The sequence below is a fragment of the Meriones unguiculatus genome, chromosome 6, assembly GCF_030254825.1.
Source record: "Meriones unguiculatus strain TT.TT164.6M chromosome 6, Bangor_MerUng_6.1, whole genome shotgun sequence".
Taxonomy (NCBI): Eukaryota; Metazoa; Chordata; class Mammalia; order Rodentia; family Muridae; genus Meriones; species Meriones unguiculatus.
This window is the reverse complement of record NC_083354.1, coordinates 3,814,253-3,829,781: the sequence shown is the minus strand read 5'-3', so window position 1 is coordinate 3,829,781 and position 15,529 is coordinate 3,814,253. Positions and strand designations below refer to the sequence as shown.

Genomic DNA, 15,529 nt, shown 5'->3' with positions numbered 1-15,529 from the left:
AAGACATCGGGGTTGAGAGTAGCTCGTAACACAGAGCCCAGGGAATTGCAACCTGCTTTGAACTGGAGTAGATGGTACCATTCTTGCCTAGTCTCTGCAGTCCCTTTATGTTCAGCTTAATCCTGGTATAAAGAAAGGGACAGCTGGAAGTAGTATTTCACTTTTATAACTTTCAAAACCTTTTTTTGCAGTCTAGTGTCTGGGGTTCTGCCCATGTTTGTTTTTGCACCTCCTTGTGCTACACAGCAACCCTGCCTTCTGCAGGCCAAGGCCACAGAGAGTACAGGGGGCAAGTTCCAAAAGGCTGACAGTGCCAGACTCTGGATATAAAGCCACATCTCTCTTGTCCTCTCTCTTTTCTTCTTAGTGACAAGAAGAGTAATTTTCTCTGCAGCCTGACATCTGAAATTCTGCCTAGCTCTCACTAAAGATAAGCAAGTTTCCAGCCCTGGAAGATTTGGGAGAACACAAGGCGTGCCAGCAGGCTTATTCCTCATCTACTTAATGTCATTCTGGTAAGCATTTACCCCTCTCCATCATCCCTTCTCCACTTCCTGCACCTCTGCTCATTCCAATAGTGATAGCATCTAAAAGTAAAAGGAAGGGGGGAAAAACATTAAGATTAGTTGGTAAAATAAGAGAAGTGGTTAGGCTTTCCACTAAAAAAATTAATACAAATTTTAAAAAGTAAGAGAAAAATGTGACCTTATGATAGTAGAGTTACAAAACTCTGCAGAGAGTTTGTGAGCTGTGGTTTAACAGTCTTCTCTTGTCACCTGCCACATGTGCCTTGCCATAGTTCTGACTTTGTGAATACTGTTTCCTGGATGTGGACTTAATTCACTTGGAAAAAAGAAAATAAATAAATAAACAAACAAACAAACAGCCTAATCATCACCTCTTGAAGAATGATTTTGTGAATGTCAGAATCAAGACAATTGTAACATAAAAGCTATAAAAAGGCTTCGTTAGAATTAACCTGTGAGATTTCAATAGTTATCTCTTCAAATATGTTGATGGTTATCTTCATAATGTCCTTAATAACTTTGCTGTGACTACATTATGTCTACTTTAAACATATTTTATGCAAGTTACCTAGAGAATCAAAAAACAAAACCAAACAACAACAAAACCAGGACTGTGGACAATTCAGTGCCACCATCCTGTAACTCCTCATCTTATCCCTGTGCTTTTGCTGAGAAATTTCAATGCCTGCAATTCTAACTCCTCTCAGGAAGCATGATTTGGGTGCTATCTTCTCTTTAGAGGTCTGCAATGACTCACTAATGCCATTCAGTTAAAAGTAAATCCTAAAGTCACAGCTGTCCAGACTCAATTCAGCTGTAACATTCTTCTGACATTTATTGTATACCTAGTACAGGTCAGACATTATCTAAGGGTGAATACTTAAGTATGGAGAACATAGTGCTGAAAAACATCATTTTCAAAGAGGACAGATACCTATATGGCTCCACTGATCAGTCTCATTGGAATTATCCGAGCTTGGAAACAAGACCCCCGATACCTAGAACTGAAAAGTTTGGAAGCCTTTCTTGAAGACGTAATGATTGGGTTGGGGTTTTTGGCAGTTTGTTGTGAAGAATTTTTTTTTGTTTGGTTGGTTAGTTGGTTGTTTCTGCTGTTGTTGTTTTGTGTGTCTGTGTGTTGTTTTGGATTGGTTTTTGTCAGGTGAACCAAGTCCAAGTCCAGGAGAAGTCATATGAACTAAGCAAGGCAAGTATGGTAGGTGACAAGACCAGACTGTTGAGAAATTACAGCTTACCAAGAATCCTGTGAAGAATTTGTAACTCTGCTGTAATACAGTCACATCTGTGGTTCTATGCCATTGTGTACACAGATAAAAACAGTCCATCCATGAGCTATGGCACCCATGATCAAGAAACAAAGATAAGAGAAAATGGGATGTGAAATGAAATTGTACTGTTATGCCACACTCTGGCTGAGGGCATTGTGACTGATGCTGAGGGAAAGCCCACCATGACTCCCACTTAGTGATCTTGCAGTTTTAGAGATACCATCAGTTCTGCACAGGGAGAAGCTTTCTTGTAAGCTTGTTTCTACTTAGAATAGCTTTCTCCACACATATCTCTGTGTGGAGCAGGTACCTGGCAAAGGGCACATACTGGAAAGTAATCAGCATCTTAATTACATGAATATTAATTAAAAACATGGGGTAAATGAGACAGTTTGGACTTTAAACCTTAAACATAGGATCAGCGATGTAGACAGTAAATTGAAAGAGTAGTGTCACAGAAACCCAGGCAGAAAGGAACACAAAGGAGGCAGATGTAATCAACAGCGTTCAGTGCAGAAAGCACACAGTCAGATAAAGTCTGAAGCCTTTACCCGACAGTCTCATTAGGGTGCTTAGGAGAGAAATCAGAATGTGGAATTTTGGAAGTGATTAAAATTCTGGGTATGTCAATAATGTGAGTATAGTATCTATCTTCTCCATGAGACTAGCCCTCAAAGTTTAGTGATTGGATCCAGCCCAGGTTGAATCTTAATTGTGCTGATTACAGTCAAGAAGGGGCCCAAGCCAATGAAGAATCATTCTGACAAACCAACTTACAGCTGCTTCAACAAGTGCCTCAAAAAAAATGCCCTTCCTCATCTCACAATAGCTGTCCAGCCACTCTCATTTTACTGCTCAAAATTGCTCTGTATATGAAACTGTCCTCTGATTAAACTATTTGCCTACATGAGTCTATTCTATTTAATTAAGTATAAACTATTCCCCTATAAGTGAGAGGGGATAAATACATATGATAAGGTACACTTTTAACTAGGCACAGTAAAGTTCACAATAATAAAAATAAAAATATTAGAATAATATACAGTCGTGAGTTGTATAAATCTAGTGTCTCTCTCAAAATCTCTTAAACAGTGGATTCACCCTTCTTATGAGGACAAAGGCATTGTGTCACAGCGTTAGGCTACCCATGCTATATCACACACATGCACTATCACAACAGTCAATCTGACTGACACCTCAGGCAGCTACAGAGTGACTAATCTGTGGGAAATGTATACTATGTGGATACGGGAGGGAAAGAACTCATGTCGTCCAAGGCAAATTGGAGTGAGATGCTGTAAAATGTCTTCACAATCATCAAAACGACACTCCTTTTAAAACTTTTGAATTATTTCTGGGATCTTCTGTTTAGTGTTTCTTGACTACGGTCTGCCGTGGGATAGAAACCACAGCAAGCGAAATATGGATAATGGGAAACAACAGGATTTCCTCGTTGCTTCCATCATTGCCTTAATCATGTGGGGTCTGCCCTTCTTGCTTCAAAAGGGCAGGAATGTGGGCACCTGCTTCCTTTCTTCCTATAGGGTCAGCTGGCAGTTGATGCTCACTATATGGTTGGTTTCTCTGAGAGAAGACACTTCAGCAAATGTCTGAGGGGCCTCACCACCCTATCCCTAAGCACACGAAGTGAGTTATACAATGGTTCATAAAGAGAATTACAAATTGTGCTCTTCCATCCCAGGGCTAAAACAGCAGGAAGCAGAGGAGCAGTAGCCCAGCTCTTACAGAAACTCCACTCCTTTACTGGCACCAGGGTAATTGTGCTTATTTGCTTTCTGGGACTTGCCCAAACCTGTCAAGTTCTCACTTTGAAAACTTGCAGAAGAATCCACCACACATTTATGCACTGATTTCCATATGCAAATAAAATTGCTACGGAGAGGTAAAGCCTCATCAAGGAGGCTGATGACTGAGATTTTTTTTTTTTTTTCCTCTCTGCTTCACCCTCATTCTCCTGTCTGGCCTTTCAGGACCTTCACCATTCATAAGCACATTGCCTCACTTGGTTCGAAGTATAGCTTGTTCTGCAGGACATGTGTGCAAACTGGTGCTTATTTAGAAACAGAGATCCTGGGTCTGTTGCCATCTGATCCCCAGAACTGAACAGCCTGACATATGCAGACTCCGGACAGTTTCTGAAAGGAAAACAGGTGTGCTTGCATTCTGGTAAGGATTTCCATTATGCTCATAGCTGAAAATTCAGATTGGGTCATTAAATTTTTCAGCCAGGCGGAGTCACAAAAAAACCACCCACACACAAAATAAATAGGTCAGACAAACCAAGAAAAAAAAAAAGGGCTTTTTGAAGAAAAAAGGAGACTTTGTCAAGGAGAGTGTTTAATGAGAGCATGAGTTAGACAGAAAAGACAGCATATGATTAGGAAAAAGCTAAGCCACTGCCTTTTGGGTGTGTCCTGAGTCAAAGCATCTCCGACTCTGACCCACTGAAACTACTGAATCTTTTCCAAGCAGGTATGAAAATGCAGTTTTGTGTCCTGTTAGTTTCAATTCTTGTTTCAGAGTAGCAGAAACCTCACCAGCCAATTGTTATTATAAATAATTTCCTTCCGGCGTTGATTTCCGTTAGTATTTATCAATGCAGTCAGCCCAAATGGTGCGACAGCAAGCCACAGAAGTGGGGAAGTAGATGGGCCCTGGCAATCAGAAAGCACGCTTTCTCTCAACAACTGTCATTTGTGACTCTTTGGTAACTAGATGCAATCAACAATATCAGCTCTCTGGCTTGTGGTGATCTTACTTTGAAATGGTGTGGAATGTAACAGTGGGCAACCATGTTCTTCCGGGGTATGGGCTGGGCTCCGTAGCTCCTAACAATTACTTGTAGTTTTCCCCATTGTTTTCTTTACCATTGCTCTTACTCCTATTATTCACATTCTCTCACTTTTTCTATTATTCTGATAAGTCTTGTTTCTGTTAATGGGACCTAGAGTAAACAAAACAAACAAACAAACAAAAAACAAAGTCTGTGGAACTATTGAAGAGGCTACTGTCTGTGACCTTCAGAGAAGATGATACAGAAATGGAGAATTCGTGAGGGCAGATGTCAGAGTACCCTGAGCAGAACAAAGCACTCAATAAATGTGGCTGTGCAGCATATTGTGTGTAGTTGAAAACATGTCTCTTGAGTTTTCAGGTAAAATTTACCAACAATGCTGAGGTACTGTTACCCCTCCACCAGCAGCTTTCCCCAATCTTCCTCAAGCACAAGGAGAATTTTGCTTCTAGAACATCACAGCTTGGACTACTTCGGACCAGCCTCCCAATCGGTGAAGCCAAAGGAACGAAGTAGGAACAGACCCAGAAAATTGTTTTGATGTCCTAAACTCATTCAAAACAGATTAAATTCATGCTGCCACTGTTGTGTTTCCAACTTTTTCCACAGAAGGTCAAAATCTTAGGTATGAGACAAAGGGAGGGGGATGCAATTGGAAATGTGTGGGAAGCAGAAGATGTGAGCCTCTTCTGGACTCACATCACCACACTACATGACTGCTTGGGACTTCTGGAGGAGGATGGGGCCAATGGAGGGTGTTCGGGGATACTGGTGTGTAAGAAGGGGTAAATGTTCTCTAATTCTGCCTGATGTCCCAAAAGGTATCACTCCAAATTCCAGTAGCTGGTAACCAGCTCAAGCAAGTTAATAGCTCCTTCCAAAGAACTCCTGTGACTAATAAAGCCCTCAGGCCCATTATTCAATTTGTTTGTTCCATGACGTCTCTTGACTTTAGACACTGACATACAAAAATAACCTACTATGAACTCAGACTGTTATTCTAAATTTGAGGCTACTTTTGCCAAAGCCACAGGGATTTTAGAGAAAACTCATCATTAGAAGAAGCAGCATGCCGCACTCCCAGTCACTTGAGACGCCCAGTCCTCTACTACCTTGCAACTCTGAGCAAACGGAAACAGGAGCTCTATTTCCGGTAGGGTCCTTGTAAATGCATGTTACCCTCCCACTCTAATCCAGTACAAGCCAACCGCATAGGACATACACGTGTAATGTCTCAATATTATGCCACGAGAAACTGTGTCTCATCCCATTTACAGATAAGGTTAAGAAAAGAATTTAACTTAAGGGAGGTGGTGGTGGTGCACGCCTTTAATCCCAGCACTCAGAGACAGAGATAGGTGGATCTCTGTGAGTTGGAGCCCAGCCTGGTCTACAGAGTGAGTTCCAGGACCCTCAGGGCGACATGGAGAAACCCTGTGTCAAAAAACAAAAATAAACAAACAAAAACCCACCACCAACAACAAAAAAAATTTAAGTTAACATCATAATTTGTATTTTGTGACATACTTCTTTTTTTGGTTTGTTTTTTGCTTGTTTGTTTCTTTCTTTTTACTGTTACATATTGACACTGGTAATCAAGACTCTTTTTCTAGTTTCTGAATTAACTCAAGAGTGGCCACCAGATCCTGCCCTTAGGAAGTTAGTATTTTCCAAGGAAAGAGAGTTCAGGAAAAAAAAAAAATGGTTGGTCCAAGGCCAAAGTTACCCTCCCATTCAACTTTAGATAGACCTTTTAAATCTAGGAGTGGCCACCTCATTCATTAGCACACTCAGAAATCCCTAACTGCCAATAGACAAGGTATTATGAAGACAAAAATCAGAAGCCGATTTTAATGGTCTTTCAGTAACTGTAATTTAACCACAACAACAACAAAAAAGATTAAAGGAATTACATATCTTCTATATTATCAGACCTTCTACAGACAGATGTTATAAAACTAAAATTAATTTTTAGAAAACACATGAGCTGATGGATTATTCCCTATCATCGGAACCAGTTACTCAGACAAGAGCATGGAACGGTTACTTTCTGTCTTTCTGTATTTTTCTTTTTAAGGGAGTTTCCTGCTTTTGTCAATATGAAAAAATCCCAAATTTTCTCTCTTAAATCAATGTTTAGTTTTTGGAGTCTTAAAAGGCTAGCTTTTTGTTATTGAAACCATTTATGTTTATAACTTAGTAGGAAGAATAAAGACCATGAGAAATTTCCCATCTCATTAAGGTACTGAATTAGCAATAGTCAAATGCTTTTAATTATCTGAAGAAAAAAAAAAAGGACCTATTTAATCCTGAAACAAACTTTAAAATACACATTATTATCTTCATGGAGAATAGAAGAGAATGGAGTAACCTAATGTTCCATGGGATTCGAGCAAGTGGGGTGGTCAGTGGGCCCTGAACACATGTACCCTGATCACCACTCTACACAGCCCTATCACGGTAGGTCTGCGTTTGCGTTAAGATGCTACTGAACTACTGACCTCCCCAACACACACACACACACACACACACACACGCACACGCACACGCACACGCACACACACACAGGCAGATACTGATAGCTATGTTAGCAGTAAGGACCTGCTGCAGGAGAGCTCAGCGGATTTGCGGACGGATCTGAAGACTCAGATTTTCATATGTGAGTCATAAAGCCAGTCAGAAGCAGAAGCGTGGAGTTGGCAGACAGTCAGGACTGCCTCCGCCCTGCTTTCCCCTGAGGCCTTCTGAAGCCTTGCTGATGCATGGCATGTTCAGCTGCCCAAGGCCCTCCTGTCTTGACTCCTGTACCACCGATGACTTTGCATCGTAATTATCTTTGTGCCCTCCTCACTAAAACCTCCAGCAAACGACAAACTTAAGACATTAAGACGTGTTGCATTTCCCTCTTCCTTATTTTACGGAGCTCGAAAGAACATGCTCAGCAAACATTTATTGAATTAATTTGTGAGCACTGACTGGTTTCCCGCTAACTAAAATATCTAATAATTTTGCATATCCAGGTCTCTGAATTTTGCTTCTTAATATTGTAAGTTAATAACATGTTCTGCTAGCTCATGGGGGATGCTTGGCTGACCCTCTCGGATATTATATATCAGTATTATTATTGTATATGAGAATAAGTATGCTGAAGACTAAAAACCGAATCTTGCCTTGTGCCCATTGGTTTACTTTCTTTCTTTTTATTTCTCTCTCTCTGAACATATTCAATGAATTATAATTATACAGCACATAACCAACTCATTAAAATATTTTATAGTGCATTTAACCAAGTTTCCAACTAATACCATTGTTTTTATTTTGATCATTTTCATCAACCAATTGAAATTCTGCCTAACCATTTCAATGTGGGGACGTAGAAGGGGTAGAATCTTGATAAAAGTGAATATAAAACAAGCGAAAAAAAATACCTCCAGGTAATCCAACTTATCGATGCCTACTGAGTGCTCCTTAACAGCAGAAAAAGGAAGGAGTGTGAGGTTACACATTTGACTCATGCTGTCTTATTTCGTTCTCAAACTGAATCTTAAGGGGGTATTATTTTGATGAAAGGAAAGGGGGGTACAGAGATATTTTAATCCCACTGACAGACATGGATTAATGGTCTAGAAAGATTGCCCTTTGGCCTGCCAGCGACTTTCTTACGGCCTGAGTTCTCCACTGTTCAAGGTTATTGTCTAGACAGCAGCTGGAGGACTGAAGACTTATTGCAGGGAAAGTTTTGCGGTATGAATTCTCTTAAGGTGACAGCTTAGCGGAGTCTTGGGATAGAAGAGAAACGAAACTCATTTAGGGCACAATTTCTAAAGCTTTGGCTGTGATCCCGTCTGATTGCCCTTCTGGAACATCCTTCCCTTTCTATGGAAACCCTTGACCAGGGTTCCAGAATGGTCCCCAAATCTGAACCAGCTGCAGAAATGTAGGCATGCATGGTCCCAGAGCAGCGACCTCCGGAAGCACTGCATTTGATAAGAAAGTTAACTTCCCAGCCCCAAGGTATTTGGATTCCAGTTAAAAGTCACAAGACAAGCATCAAAAGTCAAAAGGAGCGTGCGGTTGATCAACTGCATAGGGTGGAAAGAAACCGTGGAAGAGAAAAGAAGCCTTCCAGTCATGCAATATCCATGCAACCTCGGCTGGCTCTTGAACCAGTTTCTCAAATTTCTCAGTCTATACGATTGTCACGATGGCACCCAGTGCTTAAGATCGCTGGGAGAATTACATGGGGAGATGTATAGGAAACCGCACAGCAGTGGTTCGGTGAATTACTGCTCCCTTTCTGAAATCTATGAATACTGACAATCAGTCCCAGGCTTAATAAGAGGCATTCATACGGAATCTGCCTCGGTTATTTTCTGGTAACCAAATAATGAAAGCTGGATTCTGTGTGGAAGGAAGTTCAATCTACCCTCACTACCTTGTGGGTATGAAGGCTAAAGGGCTTTGAACACGGTCAGGGAGACTCGGAGCTCTTTAATCACAGGCTGAAAAGCATGGATTTCCAGTGCTCTGCCAGGGCCTGGCTCAGTTTTTGGAAATACATTATTTCCCTTATGACTGAAAATAATATGTGTTCCTTTTTCATAAGGTGGAAAAAAATGTGTGTATTTGTTTACATAGTACAGTAGGACGAGAGGTACAGAAGGAAGGGCCTCACTCCGTCAAGCAAAGGCTTTGCCTCTCCACTGTATTTCTACCCTCGGTGCCACTTTCCTTTCCCTTTTTATTTTGAGACAGTTTCTAACCTTCCCAAATGGGGTTTAAACTCACGATCCTGTAACCTCAGCCTCCTGAGCAGACAGAACAAAAGGACTGCACCATCAAGCCCCCTTCTTTCTTTTGTAATTACTACACTGATTTTAAACAAATGAATTTTATTATGACATTTTCAAATATGCACCTCACATACCGGAATGATCTTTAAAAACGTAAGGAAAAGTAAAAATCATTCCAAACCCCAACGTTAACTCTGGGATTATGTTCTAACCTGTCCCTCCTGACTTACGCTCTAAGTGTGTGTTTGTGTACATGTGTGTGTTTGTGTGTATGTGTGTGCTTACAAATATAGGGCATGGTCAAACTTTTCAATGTTTCATAGTAAACATTTTATGTCATGTAATTCACACAATATTTTGTGACAATTAAACATTTAATTTTTTTATGAAGTAACATTTGAGTTTATCTAAGATTTAAAAAGAGGAGAGACTCCTACAATGGGCATGGCCTCTCAAGACAAATGCCCCAATATTCTTCTGAACTGTGTCTTCTAAGGGCTCTCTCTTATTATACTTTATGACTTTGTTATGTTTCACTTAATAAAATTTTAAATAGAGTTTTAATACTGTCTTCAATGTGATTTTAAATAACACTGATTAATGTCATTTGCATACAGCTTTATGAATACTTCTGATAATTATCTAAAATAATTTTATTTCCTAGGATAATTTTTTTTAATTTGAGGAGAAATACAATATGCAAGGTCATAGATTTTGATACATGTTCCAATATTACCTTTTAATGTACCGATTTTGATTATTTTACTCAAATCTATAGCTATGTATTTTAAAGGCTTACTAGCTTAGTAGGTCAAAATCTCTGTCAAATTATCACTTTTTTGCTTCTGTTCTCACATGTGACTTCATATATGTGTTGAACATTTGATTTTATGTTTTAGAGCATTATTTGAGCATATGATTTTTCCATGAGTCAACTGGTCTTTACCAAAACTATCAAATGGTATGGAAGACTTCTTGAGAGATATAAGGCATAAATCGTTTGCCAGTGCACATATTATAAATAGTTTCCCCGCTTGTCAAAATTTGAGTCTTAAAAAAAAAGACTCAAAGTTATAGAGAGAGAGATTTTTCATTTGGACAGATGGATCAACCTTTCTAAAAATAAAAATTAAGAATTACCCAAAATAACTAACCTCAAAAAGAAAAAAAGAGAACATGTCCTTCAGTTACTATGAAGATGAAAACCATTTAAACTACCTCATTAGAAATTGTAATTTCCAAATGACAAAAAAAAAAAACTGTATCTCTAACTTTATAGAAGATAGTCATCACCATCTTCTGTGGTACAGCAATCGAGATACTCTCTTCTGAAGTATAGTCTGAATGGAACAAATAAATATACCTATTGAGGGCATATAATAATATTTAAAGTTCTAGGGTAAGAAGAGTAAGGTGAGGGCAAAATAAATAAAATCAGATGACAAGCCCATTTCCTATAGCTGAGGGAATAGTCTACTAGAACAATAGCAAAAGTATGAAGAGTCAAAATATGTAAATAAAAATATGCAAATAAAAGTTCAAAGAGAAATCAACAGAACTATAGTACTGAAATTCAGAAAGCAGGCCTTTGTCTAAAGGACAGTTCAGATGAGCAAACAAGAAGTGAGAAGACAAAGTCACAGCTGAGCAAGCTTGTTAACCAAGTGCAAAAAAGAAGGTATATATCAACCAAACAAATAAGCAAATTCGCTGTTTTCATATAAACCGTGTGTGTGTGTGTGTGTGTGTGTGTGTGTGTGTGTGTCTGTGTGTCTGTGTGTCTGTGTGTGTACCCAGTGTTAAAGTTAGTATTACCACTAGGATTGTAGTTATGGTTTGTTGTAGGATTAGGGTAAGGTTAGAGCTACAGTTAGGATTGTGGTTAAATCTAAACTTAAAAATAGAGCTAAGTGAGAATTAAATTTAGGATTAGGGTTATGGTTAGGGCTTAGAGGTTAGAACTCGCGTTAGGAATAGGCCTTGGTAGGAGGAATACAACAGCTAGTGTTAGTAATTATTTTGTAGCTTGTTTGTACCCAGTTTTAATGTCCAGTCTATGTAGAGAGTAAGGTTTGGGGTTTGGGCTAGGGTCTATTTAGGGTTATTGTTAGTGTTAGGATTGGTGTTAGAGTTAGGGTTAGGGCTTGAGAAAGTTTTAGGTTTATTTCTAAGATTAATGTTTGAGTTAAAGGTAAGGTTGTGGTTAGACTGAAGGTTGGGGGTGAGGATGTGGCTAGAAACAGCATTGGTGTTGGTGTTGTTTCTTAGATTAACCTTAGAGTTGGCCTCAGGGTAAAGGTGAGGGCGAGGTTGTCATTAGGGCTAGTTTTAGTCTTCAGTCTAGTAGTAGAGCCAGGGTTAGGGTTAGGATTGGTGGCACAATGTTAGGATTACAGGTAGGTTAGGGAGGCTACAATTACACTTACAGGGGGACTCGGTGTAGCATTTGTGCAAGGGTACATTCATTGATTTTGGCTAGTTTTATTTTTAGACCTCATTTTAGTATTTGGGTATTTGTTGGGTTGTTGTTGTTGTTTAAATAGCATTTTAGGTTAGTTGTGTTGGTGCAACACTGTAATTCCAGCAATAGGAGGCAGAGGCAGATATCTCTAGGGTATACATAGTGAGTTCCATGATAGCAATAGCTGTGTAGGGTGACTGTTTCAAAAAAAAATTTTTTTTGGTTTGCTTTCAAAGAAAGCATTACCATGAAATATTAGTTGTGCTGAATAAAGTGTGTGCCTCAGATGGTAATTTGTAAATTTTGCATGACCTTGACCTCGCTCAGGAAATATCTACACTGTCAAAGTTGGTGGAAAAAAACAATGAAAAGTGTTAGACTATGCTCATGAGATGCCCAGACAAAGAGCAGCCATGGTATCTGTTCTGCTTTTCATAGTGTGTACCTCGACTCAAATCAGGAATGAAGGCTACCACGTGGGTCAGTGAATGAAAACGTGAAGTAGCTTTCTCTGGTTACTAATAAATTAGTTTTATTTATTTAATGAAATAACTTTTATTAATAACCAATTATTAATGAAAAAGTGAAAAAAGGAAATAGCTCAAAAATTTTAAGAGAAAAAAAAAACCGCTTACATTTTCTTCTTTCTGGCCCACTCCCTGGGTCAGGACCATATAAGATCTATAATGGATGAGAGAGAGGTTGGGTGTCTCATCAAAAGATGTACAAAGATTCTTCCTCCGGCACTTACCCTCTAGTGGATGGTGCTATTGTCATGGAATTCCTTGAGGATGAGAAAATGTCTTTTTAGGAAACAGCAGAGAAACCCAAAAGGATTGAGAACTGGGAGGGGCAGCAAGGAGCAGCTAGCTACTTGTGGAAGCCTCTTGAACGTGCCTCCACAGGTGACAGGGAAGGGCATGCTCACATTCCTCTCTAACACATTTTTGACAGCATGGAAAGTTTAAGGGGAAAATAAACCAAAGAAGCAAAATAAATAAATAAATCATTCAACTTAGATGGAGTTGAGCTGAGTGTTCTGAGTACTTTGGAAGTACATAAATGAGGGTGATACCAGTTGATGCAACCATGCCAGAAAACCATATGCAGGGTTTGGGTGCCATCTTACAAGTACAGAAATAAATCTACCAGAGAGAGGAGCTGGGAATGAAAGCAGCTGGAACTCTTTTTATAAGGAAGAGTTAATGTTTTGCCTATAAATCAAATCAAATAAAATAAATATGGGCCGGGTCTGAGGATTTGGTATCTGTGATAGTATAAGAGGTGTCCATGGCTTTATTACCTAATGAAGCTAAGCAAGAAAGACAATAGTATAATTTAAAATTACAGGGTGGCTGAATTTCTGTCCAAAATAAGGAATGCTATAATAATTCTACAATGAACATGTTCCCTTAGGGATCTACTGATGGCCCATCACCCCATGTGCCTAAGCAGAGAATGGTAAAGATTATCTTATTTTCTATTAAAAATGTTTTAATATCATTCCTGCTTTCACTCATTGATTCATTCATTTGCAAGCTTTGTTGAGGACTTGGTAGGGCCAGGACTGTGTTAGGTACTAAGGAGACAGACGACATGGTGACAATAGGGAATGTAAGATAGAAGAGCAATCACAGAAAAAAACCTGTCCCAAAATGGCAGACCTTTGCTTCAGAAGCAATTCTAAGAGAAGGGAAATCGGAACGATGCTTCAGGCCTCAGACCAGAACTACTGCACCTGGTTTCCCTGTGCACTGCAAAGACAGTCAATGAAAGACCAAACCAAAAGAGCACCTCATGTCTAGGGAATATTTCTGACAATGATGAGTTTACAGCCTTGGAATCATTGTTGAGGTATCTTTCCAAACCCTGTAGCATCAACCCAAGTATTTTTATGTTGATAGCCATGGGAAAAATTGAAACAAGCACCTAGGGCTAAACAGACATTCCAGAAGACGTTAATACATCCATGGAGCTTACACTCATATCCTGATAACAACTATCTTGAAAACAGCATCTGCACAGGTGCAAATGGGAAAAGGTCTTTGTGGATGTTTATCTAGTAATACGAGGAGGGTGTTCTTTCTATAGGTGCCAGCACTAGCTGCATAAAGATAAGTGGGAAAGAATGGGCAGAGTGATGAAGGCTGATTATGTTCCTGTAAAAAGTATCATCGTTGAGTTATTTTACATAATGTGACGCTTTCCTCTCAAGCGTTCTTCCTAGGATGACACAGTAAGTTCAATAATGTGGGCAAACAGAATTAAGCTCCACTGAGTAGAGAAACGGGGACAATATAGGCCGCTGGGCTTCTTCTCTATCTCCCTTTGTCTTTTCACCCCTCCCCAACTTTCCATGCCTATCTTTGCTTGTCTGTACAATTATAACCTCTCTAATATACTCTCTCTGCCTTTCCTTTTTATCTCTCAGTGCATTGATGTGTGTATGATTGATAGATATATGATAGAAGATAAATTTCAGAACATATTGTATAGTGTTGTGATAGTGAAATAAATAGATGATTGATAGATAGATAGATAGATAGATAGATAGACAGATGAGAGGTAATAATCATTTTTCTGTGAGAATTTATGGCCATTCCACCTTTATGTCTACCTTTAGCCACTATTAGAAAGAACTCATGGGGCTGGCAAGGTGGCTCAGTAACAATGAGCACCCGTTAGTCTTGCAGAGGACACAAATTGAATTCCCAGCTCCCACAGGGTGACTCGCAACCATTTGCAAATGCTCCAGTTTCAGGGGATCTGATGCAGGCAAAACTTTCATACACATCAAATAAAACAAACTAGTTAAAAAGTAAAAGTTGAACAAAGCAAATAATTAAAAAAAGATAACATTATCATTAAGGTATTGACTAAGAAATTGGGCCAGAGACACTGTACTAGATAGTTTTATGTTAATTTGATACAAGCTAAAGTAATCTGTGAAGAGGGAATCTCATTAAGAAAATGTCTTCCTTGTGTAAATGTATCACAATTTCTGTATCCATTCTTTGATTGAGGGACATCAATGTTGTTTCCAGATTCTGGCTATTACAAATCAAGTTGCTATGAACATAGTTGAGCAAATGTCTTTGCTGTATGGTTGAGCATCTTTCAGATATATGCCCAGGAGTGGTATAGCTGGATCATGAGGTGGTACTATTCCCAGTTTTCTGAAAAAATGCTATATTGATTTCCAAAGTGGTTGTACAAGGTTACATTCCCACCAGCAATGGAGGAGGGTTCCCCTTTCTCCACATCCTCTTCAGTATGTGTTTCCACTTGAGTTTTTGATCTGAGGCATTCTGATGGGTGTGAGATGAAATCTCAGGGTTGTTTTGATTTGCATTTCCCTGATGACTAAGGACGTTGAGCATTTCTTTGAGTGTTTCTCTGCCATTCAATTTTCCTCTGTTTGGAATTTTCTGTTTAGTTGTATACCCCCTTTTAAAATTGGATTATTTGGTTTGTTGGTGTTTAATTTCTTGAGCTTTTATATATTCTGGATACTACTTTATACTACTCAACTATTAAAAATAAGGAAATCATGAAATTTGCAGAAAAATGGACGGAACTAGAAAAATCATCCCAAGTGAGGTATCCCAGAAGCAGAGAGATATGCATGGTATATACTCACTTAT

The 15,529-nt window shown here is 39.1% G+C and overlaps 1 long non-coding RNA gene across 2 annotated transcripts; it reads left to right on the top strand.

Moving 5' to 3' along the window:
• The first annotated feature begins 318 nt into the window (after positions 1 to 318).
• On the top strand, positions 319 to 5,213 carry LOC132654583 (uncharacterized). Of its 2 annotated transcripts, none has more exons than XR_009592205.1 (3): positions 319 to 515; positions 3,519 to 3,591; positions 3,808 to 5,213. It is a non-coding gene; the product is annotated as an uncharacterized LOC132654583 (long non-coding RNA). The 2 variants fall into 2 exon arrangements; XR_009592206.1 differs by having other exon boundaries at positions 3,361 to 3,591.
• Positions 5,214 to 15,529: the final 10,316 nt, after the last annotated feature.